A 23,243-nucleotide genomic window follows, 5' to 3' on the forward strand; every position below is an offset into this window, starting at 1 on the left:
TAGAGCATTAAGAGCAGTTGCTGACTGGTGTCAGAATGAAAGGATATTCTCAGTGGGTTTCTTAAGGGGCCTGATACTAGTTGGTATTTTCACTAATGACTTCTATGATAGACCAGGCAGGAACACTAATCACAGTTGGAGGCAGTGTGAAGATGGAAAGCTTTGAGTATGTATTTAGAGGACAGGATTAATATTTTAAAGGAGGCATGAAAAATGATCTGAAGGAAGTAAAGTGCAGTTCAAGAATAACTAAGTTCAGCTTCTAGGCAGGAATAATAAACTCTGTGGATAGTGAAGGAGGAGAAAGGACTTGGTAGCAGCTCTGTATGAAAAGATCTTTCAGTTTTAATGGGCTACAAACTGTACCTGGATCAGGTTCATTGTGCCCTAGTGGAGAAGCCAGGCATGCTAGTAGGACTGAGGTGCTTATGGGATGATATTGTGGGAGACTTGGGAATTTAGCTCCCCTTGGTCTAGCTAAAGTTACCAGCTAGAGGCTCGTGTCCAGTTTTGGTCACTGCATTTTCAAACAATCAACTCCAATTGGGACTTCATGAGAGAGGACTGAGAATGGTCAGAGGCTTCCAAAATGTGGCTTATAAAGAAGAATTTCCAGAATTAAGGTTGTTTAGCCTGGAAGAGGATTTATACTGAAGGACATTCCAGCTCTTTTTTCTTTCCCTTCTCATTTGCTCGTCTTTTCAGCAGCTTGGGAGGATAGTGCCTAGCTGTTTAATTATTCCAGCTGGGAAAATAGTAAATTATTTCCTTCTATGAATTACTTACATTCCTGGGAGAACAGGTTCCTGTCTAATATTTCTGGCATCCTACCATTTGCCCACAGAGGGGAATGTTGCAGGGACCTGTCCTGGCAGGTCTGTTGAACCAGCAGTTAAGAGTTTGCAGGGCAGGGATACCTACCCATTCCAGGAGTAAAGTACGGGCTAGGTGTGGAAGTTGTAAGCTGACACTAGATGAGCTCCTTTGAGAGGCTGTAACAAACTGGTGAGGCAGCAGTACAGAGGGAAACAAATTGGGTTAAAATGACAGCATGTTTAGCTTCATTACATGACTCTGATGGAACCTCACCCTATATGCTTCATTCATTTCTGAGCACTTCACCAACAGAAAGATAATAATGCTCTGGATTGCAGCAGCCCTGTCTCATCCAAACATCTTAAAGTGATTTTTACATATAGTTACTAAGCCTCAAAAGGCACTGCTGAGATTTGTAAAGGCTCTACAGGGATCACTTTACTAACCACACGTTTAGCAGCTCCCTTCAGTACTTGGCAACGTTTAACAGGGCACAAAGAATGCAGGTTTCATTTGAAAATGTTAGAGAATTTAGGTAAAACACATACAATTATCTTATGTGCTGTAACACAGAAAGCAACACTGTTGTTCTGTGGACAGCTCTAAAAGTAAAGCTCCTGAGTCAAATACAGAATTGTATTTTCTCTCACAGTTTTAGGACACTTTCTAGTGTTGACTTGAAGGAAGACTAGCAGATAAGCCACTTGGGGAGAGGATGTTTGCAAACAGCTTTCTTGCTTAGCTCTCTTGCCATTGTGGAAGAAACCTCTGCTAGTGTCCCATGTATGACCAGATGGGGGAAAAAAATAAAAAGGGCTGTGTTGTACAGGACTTAATTGATTTGAAAGCAAACAGCAAAAAGCCCCAGGATGTCTATGGGGTGAGAAGCCAGTAAGGGAAGGCACAGAGCAGCTGGCTATGGTTGTGAGAGTTTGAGTTTGTTTGAAACATAGCAAAAGGGTTAATTGTTTCCCTAAGCTTGTTAAAAAGGTTATCCTGTCTTTGATAAATAGAACTGGCCAAATCCTGAATGCAAGCACCATCCTGATTTTAGCACTACATGAGGGCACTGATTCAACAGCAACTAAGAAGAGCCAACAGCACCTCACAGCTCTGCTTCCGAAGGTGGGCAGAAAGATGCCATTCTGTGGTGGTTTGTCAGTGGCTTTCTGCTCAGGGTACTCCAACCTGTTTCAAAGCTCACATAGCTTCTGAGAACTGCTTACAAATCTTAACCAGATGAAGAATTGTCTTGTAAAGATGTGGCATTGACCATACTCACAGGTGTACAGGAGGAGGATTTTTTTTTTGTACATCTTGCTTCATCTGCACTATCTCCATAATTAATCTCTTTGTATTTCAAGCTAATGATTTTGGAGGTGAAGGACAGCAGGTCCCTGTGTTTGACCCAAATCATAAAGCTCAGACTTTTTAAGTAACAAGAAGCACAAGGCCACAAACAGTGAATCCTCTTTGCTTGGATGTTATCTCCGTTTACTACTCCCATACTTAATAGTCACAGACCTACCAAATCCTGTCTTGCTTAGAGCACCCCAGAAGAACCACTTTTCCTTACTTTCCAACAAGCACAGCCAGAACGAGCCAGCTCTCAAAGTTTCTGCATGAGTGAGGCATAAGCTGCTAGAATATTTTGCATCTGTAATTGCTTATAAGCAGGACAGAATATTGCATGTAAAAAAAAAAGTAAATTCATTACACACTCTTCAGTGCTTTGAGTCTCTACCTTTTATAGGCTTAATACATGGCAGAGAAAATGTTATTTGATTTTCTGGGTTGTTGTTGGTTTTATTTGCAGCTTCTTGCCTTTTAAATTTCATTGCATGGGTTGCTGCAGAGCTTCTGATATCAGATCTAGCTGCGGTCACTCTGGGGCAGTAATCAAAAGCTTCTTTTGCTTCTGTTTTGAGTCAGTTATCAATATTTTTTTTTCCCCCCAGGAGTTGGAAATCTCTCTTTCCAAGTTTTTGGAGGCCATATCACTGTCTCCCTGACCTTGGCCATTTAACAATTTATGGTAATGATTTAATGGGAAAAATTTAATGATTGAAAGTAGATCTACAAGGCACCAATCGTGTTCAGCTTCTGAAGTCCGCAGCCTAAAAGGTTAGAATTTTGTTATTATGGTTAATGATTAGTTTCCAGAAAACCTAAACTATTATGGGGTTTTGCCTGATTTTGCAGAAAAGATGCTCTAAAAGGACACAGTGCATTTTTGGGGGGATGGGTGGGTTTCTCATTACCCCCTTCAAAAACTGTATTTGAGCAATCAGCTATTCTCCTACAATAAATGGACCAGAAAGAGATTGGTTTTGTGCAGACGACCTTTTCTCTGTGTTCCCCTTTCAGCTCACTGTTTTGCAGTAGTGACAAGTGTCTCCATGTGCTCCTGGCAGGTTCCTGTACTGCACCTATCAGAGTGGCATAAAGATATTTTCCCTGACTCCTTGGAGTGCTCAACTGACTCCTGTCTCAGTAAGTGACACGTGGCTCTGGTTATATCGAGGAACGTGGCAGTACTACACAGGTCTCTGTGTTCATCTCCAAGCTGGTACTTTCCCACATTATACTTTAACATTTGAGGGGAGTGTAGATGCTCAAGTTACCAGCATGCAGCCCCTTATTCCATTTACATTAATGCTATTTCTACACGTGTTCATCCCCTCTGACCAGTAAACAACACACTTTAGTTGTGTATTTTCTTGGCTGTGCACACCAGGCTGAGAATAAGCTACACAACTTTTTTCTCTTTAAGAAATATGCACTCTAGATATTTAAGACCCTCCCCCCCCCCCCCCCCCCCATTATTAACAAAATACATATATTTTTCAGCCTAAAACTCATTCAGTTCATCTTGGCTTCCATCAGCATTTAAGTTAGAAACAGATGATTTGGATAAACCAAAGAGAAACACTTATAGGATAAAGTCTAATTTCCAAGATTTAATCTGAGGTCCAGTAAGGTTTGCAGGAGGGCCAAGAGTGAGTGAGGGCTTGCTGTTATTTATAGGTTTGCTAATTATTGTGTTTGTAAAACAAACAGTTCCTCTCTTGCTAGAAATCTAACAGTCTGAAACTAAAAAGTGAGAAGAAGGCTAGAAATGTCCTGTGCAAGGAAAGAAATGAGGAGCAGATTTCCATTTGCAGCACTCCAGTTCAGTCATTTCTGCAGTTAACACATCCTAGCTTCTGCCTGATGTTGCTTCAATCACCTTTCTGGATACAAGTAGGTCTAAAAAATGCTTTCCTATGCTACTGCAAAACATGAGGCAGGAATGACAGATCTAAACCAGAGGCTGTAGTAACAGCAAGCTTGATTTCAAAACATGAAACTTCCCAAGCTTTTGATTTGCTGTCGGCAAAGTTTAAAGCAGATCTGGTAGGAATCTACGAGATCTGAGACTTCCCAGGTTTTGTTAGAAATCCTTTTACTTCTCTTCCCCCCCCCCCACTGCTGGTTTGTTTTTGTTCCCCAGGTAATGGTGAACACCCCCAGCTCTCTTCACAACTATGGAACAGAAAGTAGCTCAGACTAAACTGGTAAACACCCAAGACACAAAGAGCTGCTTTTTTTTCCTTTGGGAATTCATCCTACAGCCTTCCTTTCTCCCAGAATTAGACCAACAGAACTACTAACTTACCTGGTGTCTTCTTGGCTCCTTCTCTTGCTGTTCCTCACTGCTGTTCCTCACAAATACCTATAGGAACTGCCGAGGAACGGGACGTAGGTGCTGACCTTCCCCTTCCCTCAGCTTGGAGTTCTTCAAAGTCAGCCTCAGGGACTTCAGATTAAATAGATGAGCCAAGGCAGAAGAGTTCTGCTCCCCCTTCCGTTTGGCTTTCACGGCTGAGTTCTAAAAAGCTATATGAAGTTGTCAGAGGTTTCCTCTTACCTTTTTACTGAAGCAAAACGGCGTGCTGCTGCTCCAGGACAGGATTAGGTCATTCAAACAGCCCTGCAGAGAGAGCGGAGGCTCAGCGGTATAGAGTCTCCAAAGGCTGGAAAGATCTGATCTTACATCAGGTGAGAGAAGGCAGCTGGCTAGGCAAGCCAATAATTATGATATCAGCTCTTGTTCGCCCCAGGCAGTCCTGCATTTAATAAGAATACAAATATGACTAAGCTGCAGCTTCCAGCTTCCCCCCCTCTTTTTTTTTTTTTTCTTCCCCTTGTTCTCTCGGTAATTCTTCAGAGAAGTTGGGCAGGTATTGAGCTCTAACTGTCTGCTCCCTCTCAACCTCTCTGGTTTTCTTTTGGTTTAAAATACTCATCTGTTACTGCATTTTGCAAACCTATTACCCACCTGTGGTTATTAAAAAAACACTTTTTCCTGGCATGGATGTTGCCATACTAACAGGAAGAGTTCAGCTACCAGAGCCAGGCACCTTTCTGGTGCTTGTTCAGCTTGAACTTCCATCACGAAAAGGAGCTGCAGCTCCACCATACAACGTCAAGACGTGTTGCACCAGTTTAGATGTAAGAGGAGCACTACGAGATCAGTGCAGTCGGGGGCATATTCTTTTCCAAAAGCAGAGTGCTGCAGCACAGTCATGAACACAGAACTGGACTGGAGCAATGTACGCAGCTGTGTGGGCAGGTATGGTTATGTACTGATGTGCAGAGGTTTGTTTTCAGTGTGCAGATATGTAGAGAGGAGTTGTGCAGTCGCAGGAATATGTATTTGTGTTTGCCCTTACCCGGCTTTGTGCACGGTCCCCTACACAAACCTGATCACACCTACTGTAATAACACTCACCTACCTCATAGGGTGTTGTGAGGATTAATTAATGTTTGTAAAGTGCTTTGAAGATGAAAAGCCCTGAACGAGTGCTAAATATAATTATCATCATTCCACAAAACAGCAGAAACATCTTTGCGGCCCCCGGGTTACTGTATAGGTACACCCATGTTTATCTCCCACGATTATGGTAAGATACTGAAGGTCTTGAAACTTTGATAAAAAACATTCTCTCCCCTCTGGAGAATACATTTATATTCATGTTACAATTGTGCTATTCATGAAGGGGTTTTGTGATACCTGTTGCAGAACACCTAATGCAGAAAAGCTCCACTGTGGCATCCACCTGTCGTAATAATAGGGCTGGTGGAGAAAAGCCACGTTTGGACCTGTGGTGAATGGTTTCCTCTAGAGAGTTTGTCAGGTTGATTTTATTAGATATACCAGGAACTTCTAATGCTAGCACTGGAGACTTGGCAGTTTATCTGCTGGATCTTGTAGAGATAGTGGGCATGGAGCAATGGTGGATATGCTCTTTCCTGTCTGTGAGATCTCAAAGGTAGTGCTAGATAAGTGCTTGTCCTTTCCAAGTGCCTTCACATTTGATGTTCCTCAGGGTGACATGTCTAAAGCTGGCTGGGAAGGTTCTGAGATGATCAGTTCTAAACTCAACATCTCTACTTAATTATTCCTAAAGCTGGCTAGGAAGGTTCTGAGATGATCAGTTCTAAACTCAACATCTCTACTTAATTATTCCTAAAGCTGGCTAGGAAGGTTCTGAGATGATCAGTTCTAAACTCAACATCTCTACTTAATTATTCCTAAAGCTGGCTAGGAAGGTTCTGAGATGATCAGTTCTAAACTCAACATCTCTACTTAATTATTCCTAATTTTTCCACTACTCTGCTTAATTATTCCTAAATTTTCCACTACTCTTAACTTATGATTCTTACTCCAATGGCTGGAGCAGTCAAATCTGAGATGGTTTGATGTTAGTAATTTCTGTACTAAATGCAGCAGCCCAGAACCAATGTAGGCTAATGGCCTGAGTGTTAGCCCAGTCTGTGCCTTGAATTCCAGACTGCTGCAGCTATGTAGTTATTGGTATCCAAGTTAGCTGGTTTGACATTAACTTGTTGGGTGTGTTTGCTCCAGCTGGTGTCACAGGTCGAGTGCAGTGCAGAGATAAGATCCTGAATGAAAGTGAACCACTGGCTGAGAAGCACTATCTGCTCTTCCTGGGATGACTGTCAGGAGTAAATACCTAGAGGAACTGGGGTGTCTGTATCTGCTGCAGACTTTTCCTGTTCCTTACCAATGTGTATCATAGCTTTGCATCAACATCCTCTTCCGTGGACCTGAGGAGCACCTATTGCACAGCTTTGGAGTGTTCTTCCTTTTGACTGGCAGAACAGTTTTTGTAGAGTTCAATATCAGTACATTTCCCCCCAACCCCTCCTCACAGCTGTTTTTCTAGTCAGCTTGAGGAGTCTTGTTAAGCAAAACCAGCTTGGTCTTCAGCTTCTGAAGCTATGAACAGAAGAGATCAAGAGGCTTACATCAGAACAAACTTAGATTTGTCAGATCCAGACTATTGTAATGAGTTAACTTCATATCTCTTCTTGGTCTCTTGCTTTCATTGAAAGACTTGGGGTTTTCATTTGATGTACTGGCAGCTATTCTAAACTGTTAGATTCTGTTTCCAGGTCTGATCTTTCATTTTAGGGGAAAAAAAAAACCCAACAAACATTGCAGACACGAAATTTGCAAAGTAAATATTCAAAAATGCAAGTTGGTGGAACCAATTCAGGGATGTCTAACTGAAAAGAGTCTGAATTAGCAATGTCATCAGGTGGAAATGGCTGCCACCTACCTACACGAGGGCTCAGCTTCTCACTGAGGATTGCAGAGAGGCAGTGCTCTTCAGCGCCTCCATACAGGCAGAGGTGCACAAGGAGAAGAAATGACAATCTGCATAACTGACAGGGCATGATGGCCTTGTAAGGTGCTCCAGAGCCTGCTTCTGTATTTGTTTTCCTCACTAAGTGAGTGTCATCCTCCTGCACAATCTACTTTCTGTTGTGCTACCTTTTGGGATCTTGGGGACACAAGGCTTTGTTGTCATAGAGAAAAAAAAGAGATTATTTTCTGATGTCCCACAGCTTGAACCTTGTCTCAAAAAAACAAACATTTTCCTGTGCTTTTCAAAGCACAGTGCCAGAAATCATAGAATCATAGATTGTCAGGGGCTGGAAGGGACCCTGAGAGATCATCTGCTCCAGCCCCCTGACAGAGCAGGACCACCTAGAGCAGATCACACCATCCAGATGGTTCTTGGATATCTCCAGAGAGGGAGACTCCAACATCTCCCTAGACAGCCTGTTCCAGTGCTCTGTCACCCTCACAGTGAAAAAAATTCCTCTTCAGGTTCACGTGGAACCTCCTATCCCTCAACTTCCACCCACTGCCCCTTATCCTGGGGCAATGGATAAGCTGTAGCTCAGCAGTGTGCAGGTCACTTGGTGTCCTGTTCAGAATGTTTGATAAGTCATATCAAAACATTGTCGGGCTTCTTCACACAGCAAACCACTGCTGACTGCATTGTAAACCTCTCCTGCTACTTAACATTGGCAAGAACGGTCTTGTTGGTCTGGAAATCTGTCAGTGAGGAGTTCTCCCTATGAACTTGCTTCATTTTGTGCTCAACCAGAGTCTAAATTCATTCCTTTGATAAAATGCTCTTATTTAATTTAGCAGTGGCATAATTGCTTATTTTTAATGCATTGTTTATAGTTTATTATGCAGTGATGGCAGCAGGATTCGTTATCATAAATAGCTTTGTAGGCTTACATTTTTTGTATCCTAACATTTGGATGATAAGCTTCCAAAATGACTTAAGACGTAATCTAACCAGCTATTCTGCCACCATTAACTAGGAAAAGTGGCCCAGCATCTCTCCCTTGGGATCACCTGAGGGAAGACACACCTGGGTGTAACTTAACCGTCTGCTGTGCTGCCTTTAAATAGTAGTCAGGGCTTGCTTTTTATCTTCTGAGATATCCCTAGGGAATACACACCTTGCTTTAACCTACATACACTTCAGCCCATTTTTGTCCCTAAGAAATAACCCCAACTGCATTTATCTGGTGGTTTGATGTGTCTAGAAGTGCACAGTGCTAAACTGAGCTTATCAGTGTTAGCATTTGGCACTGCCCGTGGCACTGGGGTTGGAACTAGACGATCTTGGAGGGTCCCTTTCTACCTGAACCATTCTATGATTCTACAATGCTCACTCTAAAGGCCTGTAATACTCTGGTAACCTCTTAAATGGAGTAACAACATTTGATATGTTTAAGACATTTGCCTATTAGCATTTGATATATTTAAGGCAGAATCAGTCCCATTCACTTCTTTTGCCGATGTACAATGAGCCTACTGCTCAAGTTAGAGGAGCTGTGAGTGGCAGTGTTCACTTGGGAGACTGAAGGGTAAAATTCACCAAGGACATCTGAATTACAGCCTCCAACATCTGGCACACCCATAAGATGCTCTTTTGTTGGCATTTGCAGAACTTTCTGTTTGTGGATTGTTTAATCTTAAATGAAACCAGAAAGGACCATTATTATCCATGAAATACCATTTCCCCAGCAGTGATTTAGCGTTGCCTATAAAGCCTGGCATCTGTAGCAATGCCACAGCCATCAGCAGCTCTTCTTGTTTTGTTATTTTAGACATGAGGATGAGCTCAAGACACGCTGTGAGACTTGACTCTGTGTCTTTCTGCTCTAGGTGAAAGGCAGGTAGATGATATGGACACATGTTGCACTGTGACACCTAACTTTGGTTTGCTTTTTTGACAAGGCTGCTGTCAATATAGAAAAGAGATAATTTAAAGAAGAGATATTGGGTTAAGGGACTAATAGTCTCTGATTCTCCTTGCAGGGTTATCTTGTCATGTTCTTAGCTGCTCGTTCCTTCTAACTTTTCAGTGTCACACACCATGTGCAGGACCCTGCATTGTTCCAGGGCAGCTGGACCTTTCTCCTGTCCTGAGGGAGGAATGCTTATTGTTCCTTGGAGCTGACCACTGTCTGTGTGTAGTTTCAGACCTTGATATCAGGTGGAATCATAGAATCATAGAACGTTAAGAGTTGGAAGAGACCTCTAGAGATCATCCAGTCCAACCTCCCTGCCAAAGCAGGATCACTTAGGGCAGGGCACACAAGAATGCATTCAGATGGGTAATGAAAGTCTCCAGAGAAGGAGAGTCCACAACCTCTCTGGGCAGCCTGAAATGTACTGTAACATATCATAAACTGTCTTCTCACAGAACACAGTTTGTGAAGAGCTGGCAGCGTTCTGTCAACTTTTCCTTTTTTTGTTGACATTGCACTTCACAAGAAGCCTTTTGTGATTTTCTTCCTTTCTTTTTTTTTTCTTTTCTCTGTGTTACAAGGTTAACAGAAAGAGAGAAAGCTTTCTTAGCCTGAAGCTGCTGGATAAGTGGTAGGTTGGCAGGCTGTCTTTGTTTGTTTGGTCTTATGCCTTCTTCATTTTTGGCTGCCAGCTTTTTTCTAACATTACAAAGCGGTGCAGAGCAAGACTCTGAGAGGGCTTTTGGTGACACAACAATACTAAGGAGGAAGCTGAACCTACCTTGGTTTCCAGAGCCTGGTAATTTGAAGAGTGCCTTCTCTGTCAAAGTAAGAATGTCAAAGAGTGTGGCTAAAGTCAGAAGATAACTGACTGGAGCCTAGAAGTGTTTAATGAAGCCACTTGGCAATGGCACTGGGAACTTTGGTACTGATACTGGAGAGAAAAGAACAGTTGGGTGCTCCTCTGTCTAGTCACCTTTAACTCCTCTATCTAGGCAGCAGTCTCCAAAGGTCAGACCACATGAGATTCAAAGGCGAACGCTGTTACATTCTGGTTATAAGGCCCTGAGGGACTGTGGGAGTTTCATGAACATGTGGAGCTACAAGTGAGGCCTTTGAACTGTATGAGTCTTCCAAACCCAGTCCTGTCACATTCATGATTCTGAATATGTTCTGCAGGTTTGGCCACTTAGTGCCAAGGCATAAGCAATGGAGCAGCCGCTCACACATTGCTTCATGGCACACATTGCTCCTTAGGCATGCTGCCTGCTCTTTTGAATTTCTATTTATTTTAAGCTGCAAGACGATTTCAAAGGTGTTGAATAACCCATACCTACCCCAAAGAGTGTGCTTCACTTACTTCCCAGGCTATTTTCTGCCCTCTCCTCTTTGCTGACACTCTATGATGAGCATGCAGCATCCTTTCTGGAACAGTGACAGCTCTTAGAAGCAGCATTTGTCAGTGACCTATGATGTTGCTTTGTGGTACAGATGGAGCATGTTAGCAATTTGCTGCACCCACTTACTCTGCAACCCAAGGCAAGACACACTGCTTTCTTGCACCGTTCCTTTACAGGAGAACCTGTCTGGAATTGTTTGAGAATCCAATTGTGCAGCGCTTAGAGCAGTGGGGAGCTCTCAGAGCCTGTTGCACTTCTCAGCTTGCAGAACCTCCTGTATCCCTTCCAAAGGGGGAAAAAAAAAAAGAGATGGATTTGCTAACAACTGGAATATTGCTTTTATGTTTGCTTTGCTCAGCAGATTTCCAGCACAAGTCTAGGAACACTGCAGCTAGAGAGAGAACAGTACCACAACCTTTACCCAGGTTTCTAACTGGTATGTGACGTGATTGGTTCTAAACAGGATGATTAATATTTAGCTAACTAGAAGACAGCTAACAGTGTTTTACTCCTGCCAGAGGCTTAGACTAGCACATGATTATCTTCTTCTAACTGGCTTGGCAGAAGTGTGTGTATGTGTTGGTTTGGGGGGGTTGTTTATTTCTTTATTTAATTAATTTTTTTTTTAAAGCCTCTTAACCATGTCTAATAACCAGTACAACTGGTCTGGCTTCTTCCTGCCTTGGAGTGTGCTTGGATGTTCCTAACTAAGGTGCTCCACAAGTAGCTGGTGCCAATATGTGCACGCCCTTCCAGCAGTTTTTCACTTTCAAAGACTTTGGGGGGAACTTCTATGCCTTGTCCTAAGCTCTCTAAAATACACTGATAACAATGGTGGGAGAAATGCAGGTGCATAAAGAGGATTAGTAGAATTGTATTGCAGACAAACTGATTTAGGCATACAACTCTTGCTCCTCAAAATGTGAGTTTCTCATGAGCTTATTAAGAGAACAGAGTTGTATCTGCAGTATTTAAAGGTAAAGCAGGTGCTTGATGTCCCCACTCCAAGGTGTTATCTCAAATTCTACTAGCTGGGATTGTATTGATTTTGAAGCAGAAAGAAGAAATGGGAAGATCTTACCTGGGACATTCACAAGGACTGACATACTTGGATTTTCCTAACCAATTATAAAGCAAACACTGCCTGGGATAAGTTACTTGACAGACTGGGACATTATTTGGGTTTGGGGAAATATGCAGCAGGATGTTTATGGAGTTGTACTTGCTTGGTAATGAGGGTTCTGAGACTTCAGAGTCATCAGGCCAGCAAGCAAAACTACAGAAGAGAGGTTTCCCCCATCTTGCCCCAAACCTTTTCACATCTTCCTTGGGCAATCCCTTCCTTCATCCCTATCTTCACACACAATAGTGGAAAACATAAACCCTCCTGCTTCCGCAAACAGCAGCTGAAATCATCCCAGAGGTATTATCTTAGAAACTAGAAAATGATTCAATGAAAGAAGGAATGAATCATATAAATACTCAAAGTGTTGTACCTCAGCAATGTCCCTCCCTTCTTAGTACAAAGCAAAGAACAAAAGCAGGCTACTGCCTGGCCTGGGCCCCTCCTAGATGACTTACTGGGACTGTGAAATCATCAGAAGCCTCAGAAAGAAATGCTTATGCAGCGCATATGACTTGATTTTCTTCTCTTCCTTTCTCTGTAAGCATGGAACCAGTGGCTGTGCTCTCTTGAACGCCTGCATGTATTCTTGAAGGTGGATGAGGAAGCAAATATTTTGTGTTCATAGATTTCTGGGTGTCTTTTACATTTCAGACACCAAACATTGATTTTTAGGCTCAAAACATCACACAGAAGAGTAGCATAGACACTGTGAGGTCACGAAGATATGAAACCACACTTTCATTGCTGAGGATGATTTTAAATGCTCTCTTAAGAAACAAGTGCTGGGAGATTGGGTGCTCTGTTCAAGTGGAAAGTTGTAATGGAGGTAGAAGTCCTGAGTAGGCCATTAATTCTCACCTGGCAGACCACCTGAGATTGCTTTAACACTTAGAGGAGTTTCGGAGAGACCAAAATATTGATCTGAGATTGGCAGATTTAAATGTGTTGAGATACAAGAGCCTGAATAACCCACTATAGAAAGTAGTGACATTTTAAATGAAATGTCATTGTATAAAAGATTACAAGAATTAAGGAGCATAGAAAGAAGTAATTGGAAGTGGAGCTTTAATTCTAAATTCAGTTTAAAATGTTCAATCTTCTTAAGCAAGCATTAGGAATTTGTGTGGTTCCCTGCTCGCTCCAGTTTGTAAAGCATCATAGCAAGCACTAACGTTGGTTCACCTTCATTGTCAACTTGTTCACAGGAGCACAGTTTATCAGGGGTTGGAAGGGACCCAAAAAGATCAAGTCCAAGCCCCCTGCCACAGCAGGACCATACAATCTAGCTCAGGGCACACAGGAACACATCCAGACAGGCCTTCAAGGTCTCCAGAGGAGACTCCACAACGTCTCTGGGCAGCCTGTCCCAGTGCTCTATGACCCTTGCAGTAAAGAAGTTCCCCCTCGTGTTGAGGTGAAACCTCCTGTGCTGCAACTTACACCCATTGCTCTTTGTCCTATCCCAGGCAGCAAGTGAGCAGAGCCTGTTCCCCCTCCTGACCCCCAGCCCTCAGATATTTATAAACATTGATTAAATCCCCTCTCAGTCTTCTTTTCTCCAGACTAAACAGCCCCAGGTCCCTCAGCCCCTCCTCATCAGGCAGTGCCCCAGTCCCCTTATCATCCTCATAGCCCCCTGCTGGACCTTCTCCAGCCGATCACTGTCCCTCTTAAACTGGGGAGCCCAAGACTGTTGCAAGTCCTTGCTTTAACAGTTTGCTGAGTAACACAAGACCACAGTGCAGCTACCCTACACCGCCTGGATGTCTCTTTGCCAGTGCTTTCCCTCCCCCTCCTTATTGTCCTTTCTCGCTATTTTGCACAGTGTGCTATTCACCCAGGCTCTTGTGACATCAGTGGCAAGTGTCTGTGAGGAATGGCCTCAGGCCAGCATGACTTTCAAAGGATAAGACAATTTGTTACCTTGCCAAAGAACAATTTATTACATTTCTAATTGTTACCAGTCTGGCAGGTGGTGCCGTGCATGGTATTTTTACAAGTGCCAAAGATGCAGGTACTTCTTCCATGACCAAAGAAACCAACCTGAGTAAGGTTTAAAGTAAAGCAAGCATCCTGCTGTGGTAGGTAATCCTTTGTGCTAAGGTGCTGTGTACAGCACTGGGCTCTTTCAAATCTTTAGCTGTGATGCACTGACACTTGAAAGATTTTGTTGTGAGACCAACTGTAATCAGAGTATGTTGGCAGCTGAAGGTGGGTATGGAGGTGTCTCTCCCTCTCAAGCTCTTTATTAGACTGAAAGAGTTTGGGCTTTTACAGACTGAAAGAGTTGGGGCTGTTCAGCCTGCAGAAGAGGAGGTTCCCAGGTGACCTTCTTGTGGCCTTTCAGTATCCGAAGGGAGCCTACAAAAAAGCTGGGGAGGGACTTTTTAGGCTGTCAGGGAGTGTCAGGATGGGGGGAATGGAGCAAAGCTGGAGATGGGTAGGTTCAGACTGGAGGTGAGGAGGAAGTTCTTCAGCTGAGAGTGGTGAGAGCCTAGCAAGGGTTGCCCAGGGAGGGGTTGAGGCCCCATCCCTGGAGGTGTTTAAGGCCAGGCTGGATGAGGCTGTGGGCAGCCTGCTCTAGGGTAGGGTGTCCCTGTCCATGGCAGGGGGCTTGGAACTAGATGATCCTTGTGGTCCCTTCCAACTCTGACCGATTCTATGATCATTACTTTAAATGTTGTGTAAATTAAATTCATTGTAGTTGTAAACTTTAATTTGGACTTCTTGTTAATCACCACCTAAGAATACTGAATATTCTTTGTCAATGGAAATCCAAGTTCCTAACCACAGAGCCTTCATTGTCCCTGGTTTGTAGGGTTGCACACAGTTGGGTACAAGAGAAAAACATGATTAGAAACACTGAGGTACGTTTTGGTGTGGGCTGATGTAATTCCACACTGCCCCTTCTGAGCAGCACAATCCTGTTCCACCCATCACTGTCTGTACAGAAGCATGGGCACAGGCTGCCCAGGGAGGTTGTGGAGTCTCCCTCTCTGGAGATGTTCAAGACCTGCCTAGATGCATTTCTGTCTGATCAGGTCTAGGTGATCCTGCTCTCGCAGGGGAGTTGGACTGGGTGAGCTTTTGAGGACCCTTCCAGCTCCTAACCTTCTAAGATTCTGTGATTTGCTCTGTCATGTCTTATGTGGCAAAACCTATTTCCTTAAACAGTTTCACATTGCTTCTGCTGCTGCAGTAAATAGTGCACAATTTTGTGCCACGCTGTTACTAAAGAGAGTAAAAGAATTCGACAGGAACAGAGCGAGGAAGTAAATTTGTTGTTTTCATGGCCAGCAGTGTGTGGGTCTCATGTGGCCAGTACTGCAATAGCAGCTGCTTTGCTCTTTGTGATGTGGCTGTTATCACAGCAAACGGGGAGCCTGGCTGCCTGGCATTCTCAGCACGCAAAGAAAGCTGCTCTTGCAAAGCGAAAAACAAATCCATTTCTTCTTTTTGTGTATAACCCTCTTTGCTTCCTCCCTGTTTGCCCAGGAGTGTCAAACAATCGTTTATGGAAGCAGGACCCTGGATTTGTCAGACTGAATCCAGCTGGATTTTGCTGTAGTGTGCTTTAATTTGAGGAGCTAAGGAGTTGGGACAGTCTCCATGTCCAGCTGTGCCTCCCTCCCCTCACTTCAGCACTGCACTGTGACAAGCTTCCCTGTGAAAATGGAACGTTAACTGGCAGCAACTGGAATTTATCTGGTGGATCCTGCAAGGAAGATGAATTGATACAACTTTTGAGTACAAGATTCAGCACTGTTGTCTTTTTTTGTGACTTGGAGGAACTGCAGCTGTGCTAGAATGGCTTCAGGATTTGGCTGACTTATGCATGCACCCGGCAGGGCTGCAGGTAAGAAGTGATCTTGCTGGGGCAGAGAGCATTGGGCATGTTTTGGAGTCATTCCCTGCAGGGGCTGTTCAGCAGGTACAGTAGGCCAAAAGTGGCACTGGTTCAAAATAGTGCCTCAAATACATTCTTGACTGCACCTGGTGCAGAGGAAACCCTCCCCTTTCTCCATCAATTGTCTCATGTTTCTGAGATACAGGTGTGTGGTTACAGTGTAAACACACCAAAGATTTTTTTCTTCTAGGCTAATAAGCTGCATGTTGGGTGGTGGTGGTGGTTTTTTGTTATTTTGGTTTTTGTTGTTGTATCTCTGCCAAAAATACAGAAGTGTACAGTATGAACTCCTGCACTTGCACACACCCTGCCCAGACTACAATCACAGAATCAGTCAGGGTTGGAAGGGACCCCAAGGATCATCTAGTTCCAAGCCCCCTGCCATGGACAAGGACACCCTACCCTAGAGCAAGCTGCCCACAGCCTCATCCAGCCTGGCCTTAAACACCTCCAGGGATGGGGCCTCAACCACCTCCCTGGGCAACCCATTCCAGCCTCTCACCACTCTCATGCTAAACAACTTCCTCCTCACCTCCACTGTGAATTTCTCCACCTCCAGCTTTGCTCCATTCTCCCTAGTCCTGACACTCCCTGACAGCCTAAAAAGTCCCTCCCCAGCTTTTTTGTAGGCTCCCTTTGGATACTGAAAGGCCACAAGAAGGTCACCTGGGAGCCTCCTCTTCTGCAGGCTGAACAGCCCCAACTCTTTCAGTCTGTCCTCATAGTAGAGGTGCTCCAGCCCTCTGATCATCCCCATGGCCCTGGGTAGAAGGGCTTTTGTTTCTGGAGCTGACAGATGGCTGCCAGAGGGACAGGTTCTATGATTCAGTCTTTTCTGAATATATTTCAGACATTTCTTTTTGTCTTGTTCCTACACCATGTTTTCTATCCATTGTCACAGCATCTCCAATTGCCCCTCTACTCAGCACTGGTTAGGCCACACCTTGAGTCCTGTGTCCACTTTTGGGCCCATCAATTTAAGAAAACCTTTGAGGTGCTTGAACGTGTCCAGAGAAGGGCACCAAGGCTGATGAGGGGTCTGGAGCACAGCCCTGTGAGGAGAAGGCTGAGGGAGCTGGGGGTGTGCAGCCTGCAGAAGAGGAGGCTCAGGGCAGACCTAAATGCTCACTACAACTACCTGAAAGGAGGCTGTAGCCAGGTGGGGTTGGTCTCTTCTCCCAGGCACCCAGTGCCAGAACAAGAAGACACAACCTCAAACTGCACCAGGACAGGTTTAGCCTGGATGTTAGGAAGAAGCTCTTCACAGCAAGAGTGATTGGCATTGGAATGGGCTGCCCGGGGAGGTGGTGGAGTCACCACCCCTGGAGGTGTTTAAGAGGAGGCTGGCTGAGGCACTTGGTTAATTAAGAAGGGCTAGGTGATAGGTTGGACTCGATGACCCAAGAGGTCTTTTCCAACCTGGTTAATTCAGCGATTCTGTGTCTGTGAGAGAATGTATGACCATGAAAGTGGAGTTTGGCTTTTTCAGTGTCACTTGCTGATGTTTCTGCTGTGACTGTCCAGAGGTCATTTGCTTTGGCCACTAATTAGAGGAAAACCTGTTCTGTCTTCATCTGAAAGCTTGCAAGTCCTTCAAAATCTAACAAATACTGACGATGTTATTATTTTCTGTGTAGCCTGGGTGATAAAGTTGTAACAAGGAAGGAACAACAAAGATGATTTTAGTTTGGCTAGGTGATTATCTTCTGAGACTACTGTTTCTTCAGGACTGATTGTAGCTCTTGATACCACAACGCCGCTTACTTAGGTCTAAGGAGAGAAGCAGCAGCGCAGGTGTGAGGAAGCTTGCATTGTACAACTGTGTTATCTGCAGTGCAGACAAATGATTTATGATGGGATGTTTCATGTAACAAGAATGATATTGCCAGAGGTAAGAACAAGAAGGAAAATCCAAACACCCTTCGGGTGACAGACGGCTTAAAAAATAAAGAGGATCCTTTTGAATTTTCTGGCAAGTCTCATCAGGAGAGTCTCAGAGCAGAAAGGGAAACCTGGCTTTGCATCACTACAACTGCCCCAGAATAACCACTGCTCTCTCTCTAAGATCCACTTGACACGCAACCAGGACATCTGAATCACAGAACTAACCAGGTTGGAAAAGACCTTCCAGTCCAACCTATCACCTAACATCTTCTAATTACCTAAACCATGGTACTAAGTGCCAGAACTGTGTCCACTTTTGGTCACCACAGTATAGGAGGGATGTAGAGGTGCTGGAGGGGGTGCAGAGAAGGGTGATGGGGCTGTTAGGAGGTCTGGCAAACATGACCTATGAGGAGTGGCTGAGGGAACTCGGGTTGTTTAGTCTGAAGAAGAGGAGGTTGAGAGGGGACCTTATTGCCTGCTACAACTACCTAAAAGGAGGTTGTAATGAGGTTGGAGCTGGTCTCTTCTCCTGATAGGACAAGAGGAAATGGCCTCAAGTTGTGTCAGGGGAGGTTTAGGTTGGATGTTCGGAGGAAGTTCTTTACTGAGCAGGTGGTCAGGCACTGGAACAGGCTGCCCAGGGAGGTGGTGGAGTTGCCATCCCTGGAGGTGTTTAAAAGGAGAGTGGATGTGGTGCTTGAGGCTATGGTCTAGTGATGAAGGATGCTGGGATGAAGGTTGGACTGGATGATCCTGGTGGTCCTTTCCAACCATAGCAATTCACAGTGACCAGATGTTGTGCTGAGGGATTTGGTTTAGTCAAGGACTTGTCAGTGTGAAACTAATGGTTGGACTCGATGAGCTTGAAGGTCTTTTCCAATCTAAGCAATTCTGTGATTCATCCACTCTCCATCTGGAGCCATAACAGCTGACTGTACCAAGACTACTCCTGCCTCTGCACACCTCTGGCTCTTCTGGCATTGTGCAATGCCATTTTGATATGGACATCAGCTTCATGGACAACTCCATCCACCTCTCCTTTTGCTTTAGAGAGAAAGAAAAAAAAAGAAGGATCTCTGTAATCAGCAGAATTAATGAGAGTTGGCTTCCTGCTCCCTCCCAAAGCATGGAAAGCCTTAGGTTCCAGTGGCAGGTATTGAGAAACCCCAAAATTGCTCTGCTTCTTGCAGGATGGGCAGAGATCAAGAGAACTGAGGAAATTCATGTGGTAATGCTGCTAGGTTGAGAAAAGAACCTTAATGCTAACCTGATGCCAGCTGAATAGGACAAACCTGAAGCAGAGTAAAGTTCTGGTGGCTTATTTGATCATATTTAATGTTAGCATTTCACATTCAGTACCATCTGAAAGTCATCACATCTGATGTTTTATCCAGACAGATACCTCCCATGGGCATGCAGAGTCTAAGCCACGAAGCAGTTGCACCTGAATCATATAGAACAACACGTAAGGGCTGAACCCTTGAGTTAACTGTTCTATTTGCTTTTGTTTGTGCTTTGTTTGCTGATTTCCCCCTTTTTTTGGATGATTTGAATCAGTTTTATTAATTTTGCAGCTATGCTCATGCATAGCTGCCTTTGAGGCAGTGCTCCTCTTGTTCCATTACTTTTCCCTTTCACAGAATCACAGAACCTTAGAGGTTGCAAGGGGCCTCCAGAGATCATTGAGTCCAACCTCCCTGCCAAGGCAGGATCCCTCAATGATCTCTTTGAGTCCCTTCCAACCCTTAACATCCTGTAATCCTCTGATCCTGTGATTTATAGACATAGATGAGATCTCTTCTCAGTCTTGTATTCTCTGGACTAAACAGCCCCAGGGCTTGCAGTCTCTCCTGGTAGTGGAGATGCTCAAGTACCCAAATCATCCTTGTGGCTCTCCCCTGGACGCTTTCCAGTAGATCCCTGTCTCTCCTGAACTGGGGATCCCAAAAATTGAACACAGTATTCCAGGTGTGGTCTAACTAGGGCGGAGTAGAGAGGTTGGGAGTGGGGCCAGAGAGCGTTGTTAAAGCTGTTTGCCGTGGAGATTCAACCGCAGTTGAGGTGGTTGGCCTGGATTGAGGAAGCTCGGACGTGTCCTCTGCAGTGCCTGCAGCCACTAGATGGCACAGGGCGAGGGAGCCTGCAGATCCTGAGCAGCAGCAGCCTGACCTCTGGTAGCATGATGAAAGGATAAATGCTATTAAATGTTTCTTTAATGGGAGAAAACACACAGCATTGACAGTAGTGATTAAGTTCTATTAAACAGCTGTTATTTTGGACACCAGGTGATTAGTACCTTCCAACCACTTCATTTCCAGACTTTGGCACCTTGGTCATTACTAACTCAAATAGTAAAGTTCAGTGAATCAAGTTGTAAAGAGTTTTATTGGTTCTGTGATGGGGGAAAAAAACCCTAATAAATGGAGGGTTGTGAAATTCCTTAATGATTTAAAGTGACAGACTCCCTCAGCCCTTGTGTTTCTCTTTCCTGCTCTTCATTTTGTTTTTTATCCTTGCAGACATTATCAGCTCTGCTTCTGCCTTTGCAAACACCAAACTCAACGTGCTGGTTGAGAGCAAAGAGCTGTGCTCCTGGAAGAGAGATGCCAGATGGAGAGAGCTGGAATTTTGCACTAGGATGCACTCTACTGCCTGTAACAAGCCACAGCCATCTGAGGGGGGATTGATTCCAAGGACAAGAGTGGAAGCTGTTCTTACAGCTTTGGGAGAAAGGTCCATGTTTACATACAGGACTTTCACACTCTGTTGGTTTGTATTTTGCTTTCTGAAAAAAAAAATACTCTTTTGGGGAGTTATTTTAGTTGTCTGATAAAGAGATGCTCAAGAACAGTGTGTACCTGGCACCTGGGGATATGGTTTAACAGCTATGGTGGTCCTGGGTTGATGGTTGGACTTGATGATCTTGGAGGTCTTTTTCAACTGAAACAATTCTATGATAAAGCTTCCTTCAAAGCAGCCTTTGGGTTTGGTTTGGTGCTTTGGGTGTTGTTGTTGTCGTCTGGTTTTTGTTTGGTTGGTTTTTAATGAGAGTTTAGGAATTACTTGGTAAGATTTAGACATATTTCAAGGTTTCAGTGCTCTGTGACAAGGCTTCCTTCGAGTTCATTTTAATGCCTTTTAAGTGACTGGGATCACAGTTGTGGTTTCTCCAAACCACCTTGAGGATTAGAAGTGCTGGCATTAACCTGTTTTGGCTTTACCTTGTTTTAGCTTTAAAACTGTCACATGCTCTGATGAGTCTGCTCATGATTTCATAGATTCATAGAATGGTTTGGGTTGGAGGGGATCTTAAAGATCATCCAGTTCCAATCTTCATGCTATGGGCAGGGACACCTCCTACTAGCCCAGGTTGCTCAAAGTGTCATCCAGCCTGGCCTTGAACACCTCCAGGAAGGGGACATTTCAGTGTTGGATGAAGTAGCCTTTGCATGGCTTGCATGATGTTTATGGTGAAATGCCTTTCTCAGGTGTAGGTTATTTCCATCACTGTGTTAGCCTGCTTAAAATTAATCTGGTTTTCTGGTGTGTGCTGTAGAAAGGTGTGTATTTACCACTCCTTGGTGTACATGTGTGTGCCTGTAGAACGTGTGTGTGTGTGTGTGCCTGGGCAAGGCAAGGCAAGACAGCACCACCACTCCAGGAAAAATGGAGGAGGTGACTGCGAGTCACCCAACTTACTCACTGGTGTATAGTGTGGGAAACCTGTATTTTGTGGTTTTGTAGGGCACCTGTCTTTTGGAGAAGGCAGGCAAGAAAGCAGACATCCCCTGCTTGTTAACAAATTTATCACTTAGAACTCCTGTGTAAAACAAAGCTAGTGTCAGCTACGAAATGAAGAGCTGCAGTGGAAATCACACCTAACTACAGCAGGTGCTGAGCTGGCAGTTTCACAGCAGATTGTGAAATCCGATGGCACAATGGGAAATGGAGCCACTCCTTCAGGGCAATATCTGAAAACATAATGGGGAACCACCCTTCAAAGGTGATCTGTGTAATAATGGGGCTCAGAAACACTTTCTACCTGCTTTGCTTAGAAAATGATGAGCATTTTTAATAGTGTCACTGGGTTTTGCACAAGTACACTATATTTAGCTGTACCTCAGCTAGTCCTGCGCTCAGACATGCCCAAGGCAATAAACTGCCCAGCGTGTACTTGCTGCTACCATCACTTCAAGGTGGAAACCAGTAAGGAATTTTTCCATTCTTGTTATGTCCTGATGTTACCATCAGTAAAACTGTCTACAGAACACAGCTTTTCAGCTGTACTCCTCTGGAAGCTGAGCATTTCTCTACCCCTTGAGTAACTTTCGCTGCATCCATTTTCTGATGTCTCCAGCCCTTACATACTCATCCATGCTAATGACTGTGGAACACCCAAGCATGATTGCATTGGCCCTGTGACACTCAGTGCTACTTGATGTCTCTCTTCTTTCTTCTGGAGATTGCTGTAAAGATTGCACCTGTGCTGCTGCATGTACTTAAGCACACCACAGCCTCTGAATAATGTAGACTAATAGAAAAGACTTCAAAGAATAGTAACACACTTTTAAAGGGCTGGAAGGAGAGGCTGATGGGAAATGTTGTAAGGATTCAACATTTCCTGCTTAGCTAAGCAGTAGTTTAGAAGGACATGTAAACCATGTGTGCAAGTGTTTCAAAGAAAACAAGAAGCAAACAAAAGCTATGCACACTGCCTGCGCTGATGCTGTAGACAAAGAGCAGAGAAGGGAGAGGCTTGCAGCAAACCATCTGCTTGAGTTTGTAATTTTTAGGTACTTAGAATGAGGCAGGGTAATGAAAATACTTGGACACATTTGGATGTCCTGTGGTAGAGGTAAATGTGCAGGGAAGGAAGGTGAGCGGCTTAGCAGTGACCTGAGCAAGTCATTAACATGATTGAAATCAATTACCTAGGAGCTCATTAGTGAAAGAGAGTAAAAAGCTTTCATTTTTGTGCTGTGGATACTTTATTAGAGCCCTAACACAGACCAAATCAAACCAATGTCTGTCAAAGCTACTGAAGAGTTAATACCAGACTGTTCTTTCTGAGACAGTGATTTTTCAGAGCATCTGTGCTTGTCAGACCAATGAAGCTGTTTGTGCAAAGGGATTCGTTGACCAGCAGGTACCAGAATTGTCTTAACACTTGCAACTGGAAAGAAACTACTGCAGGTCAGTGAATTCTAACATTTTACAATCATAATAGAATTATAACTCAAATGTGTACCGCACTTTGTCCTTGTCTCCAAATAATTAGGATAGAGAAAGAAAGAAGAAAGATTTTGGAGAGCATGCACACAGAGTGAAATTCATTCATGTTCACACTCATCAAACCAGTAGGGTTCAAGTAAGATCTCAGAAGTGCAGCAGGCTTTGCAAAAACCTTTGGCAGGCAACAAAAGAACAAAGCATTAAGTTCAGGGGCACCTGTTGTATATCTGATCTGTCTGATCCC

General features: G+C 44.0%; 1 long non-coding RNA gene across 6 annotated transcripts in view; it reads left to right on the top strand.

The window, feature by feature from the left end:
• The window catches only part of LOC135187282 (uncharacterized), a 52,379-nt gene extending 49,079 nt beyond the window's left edge, over nt 1-3,300 (top strand). For 3 of the 6 annotated variants that reach the window (XR_010307286.1, XR_010307293.1, XR_010307292.1), the window contains exon 14: nt 3,184-3,300. This is a non-coding gene — a long non-coding RNA (uncharacterized LOC135187282). Of the gene's footprint in view, nt 1-2,774; nt 2,874-3,183 lie in introns of those variants that run through there. The other 3 variants (XR_010307288.1, XR_010307289.1, XR_010307287.1) reach the window with 2 other exon arrangements.
• Nucleotides 3,301-23,243: the final 19,943 nt, after the last annotated feature.

Source organism: Pogoniulus pusillus, chromosome 27 (genome assembly GCF_015220805.1).
Source record: "Pogoniulus pusillus isolate bPogPus1 chromosome 27, bPogPus1.pri, whole genome shotgun sequence".
In the NCBI taxonomy this organism is placed as follows: Eukaryota; Metazoa; Chordata; class Aves; order Piciformes; family Lybiidae; genus Pogoniulus; species Pogoniulus pusillus.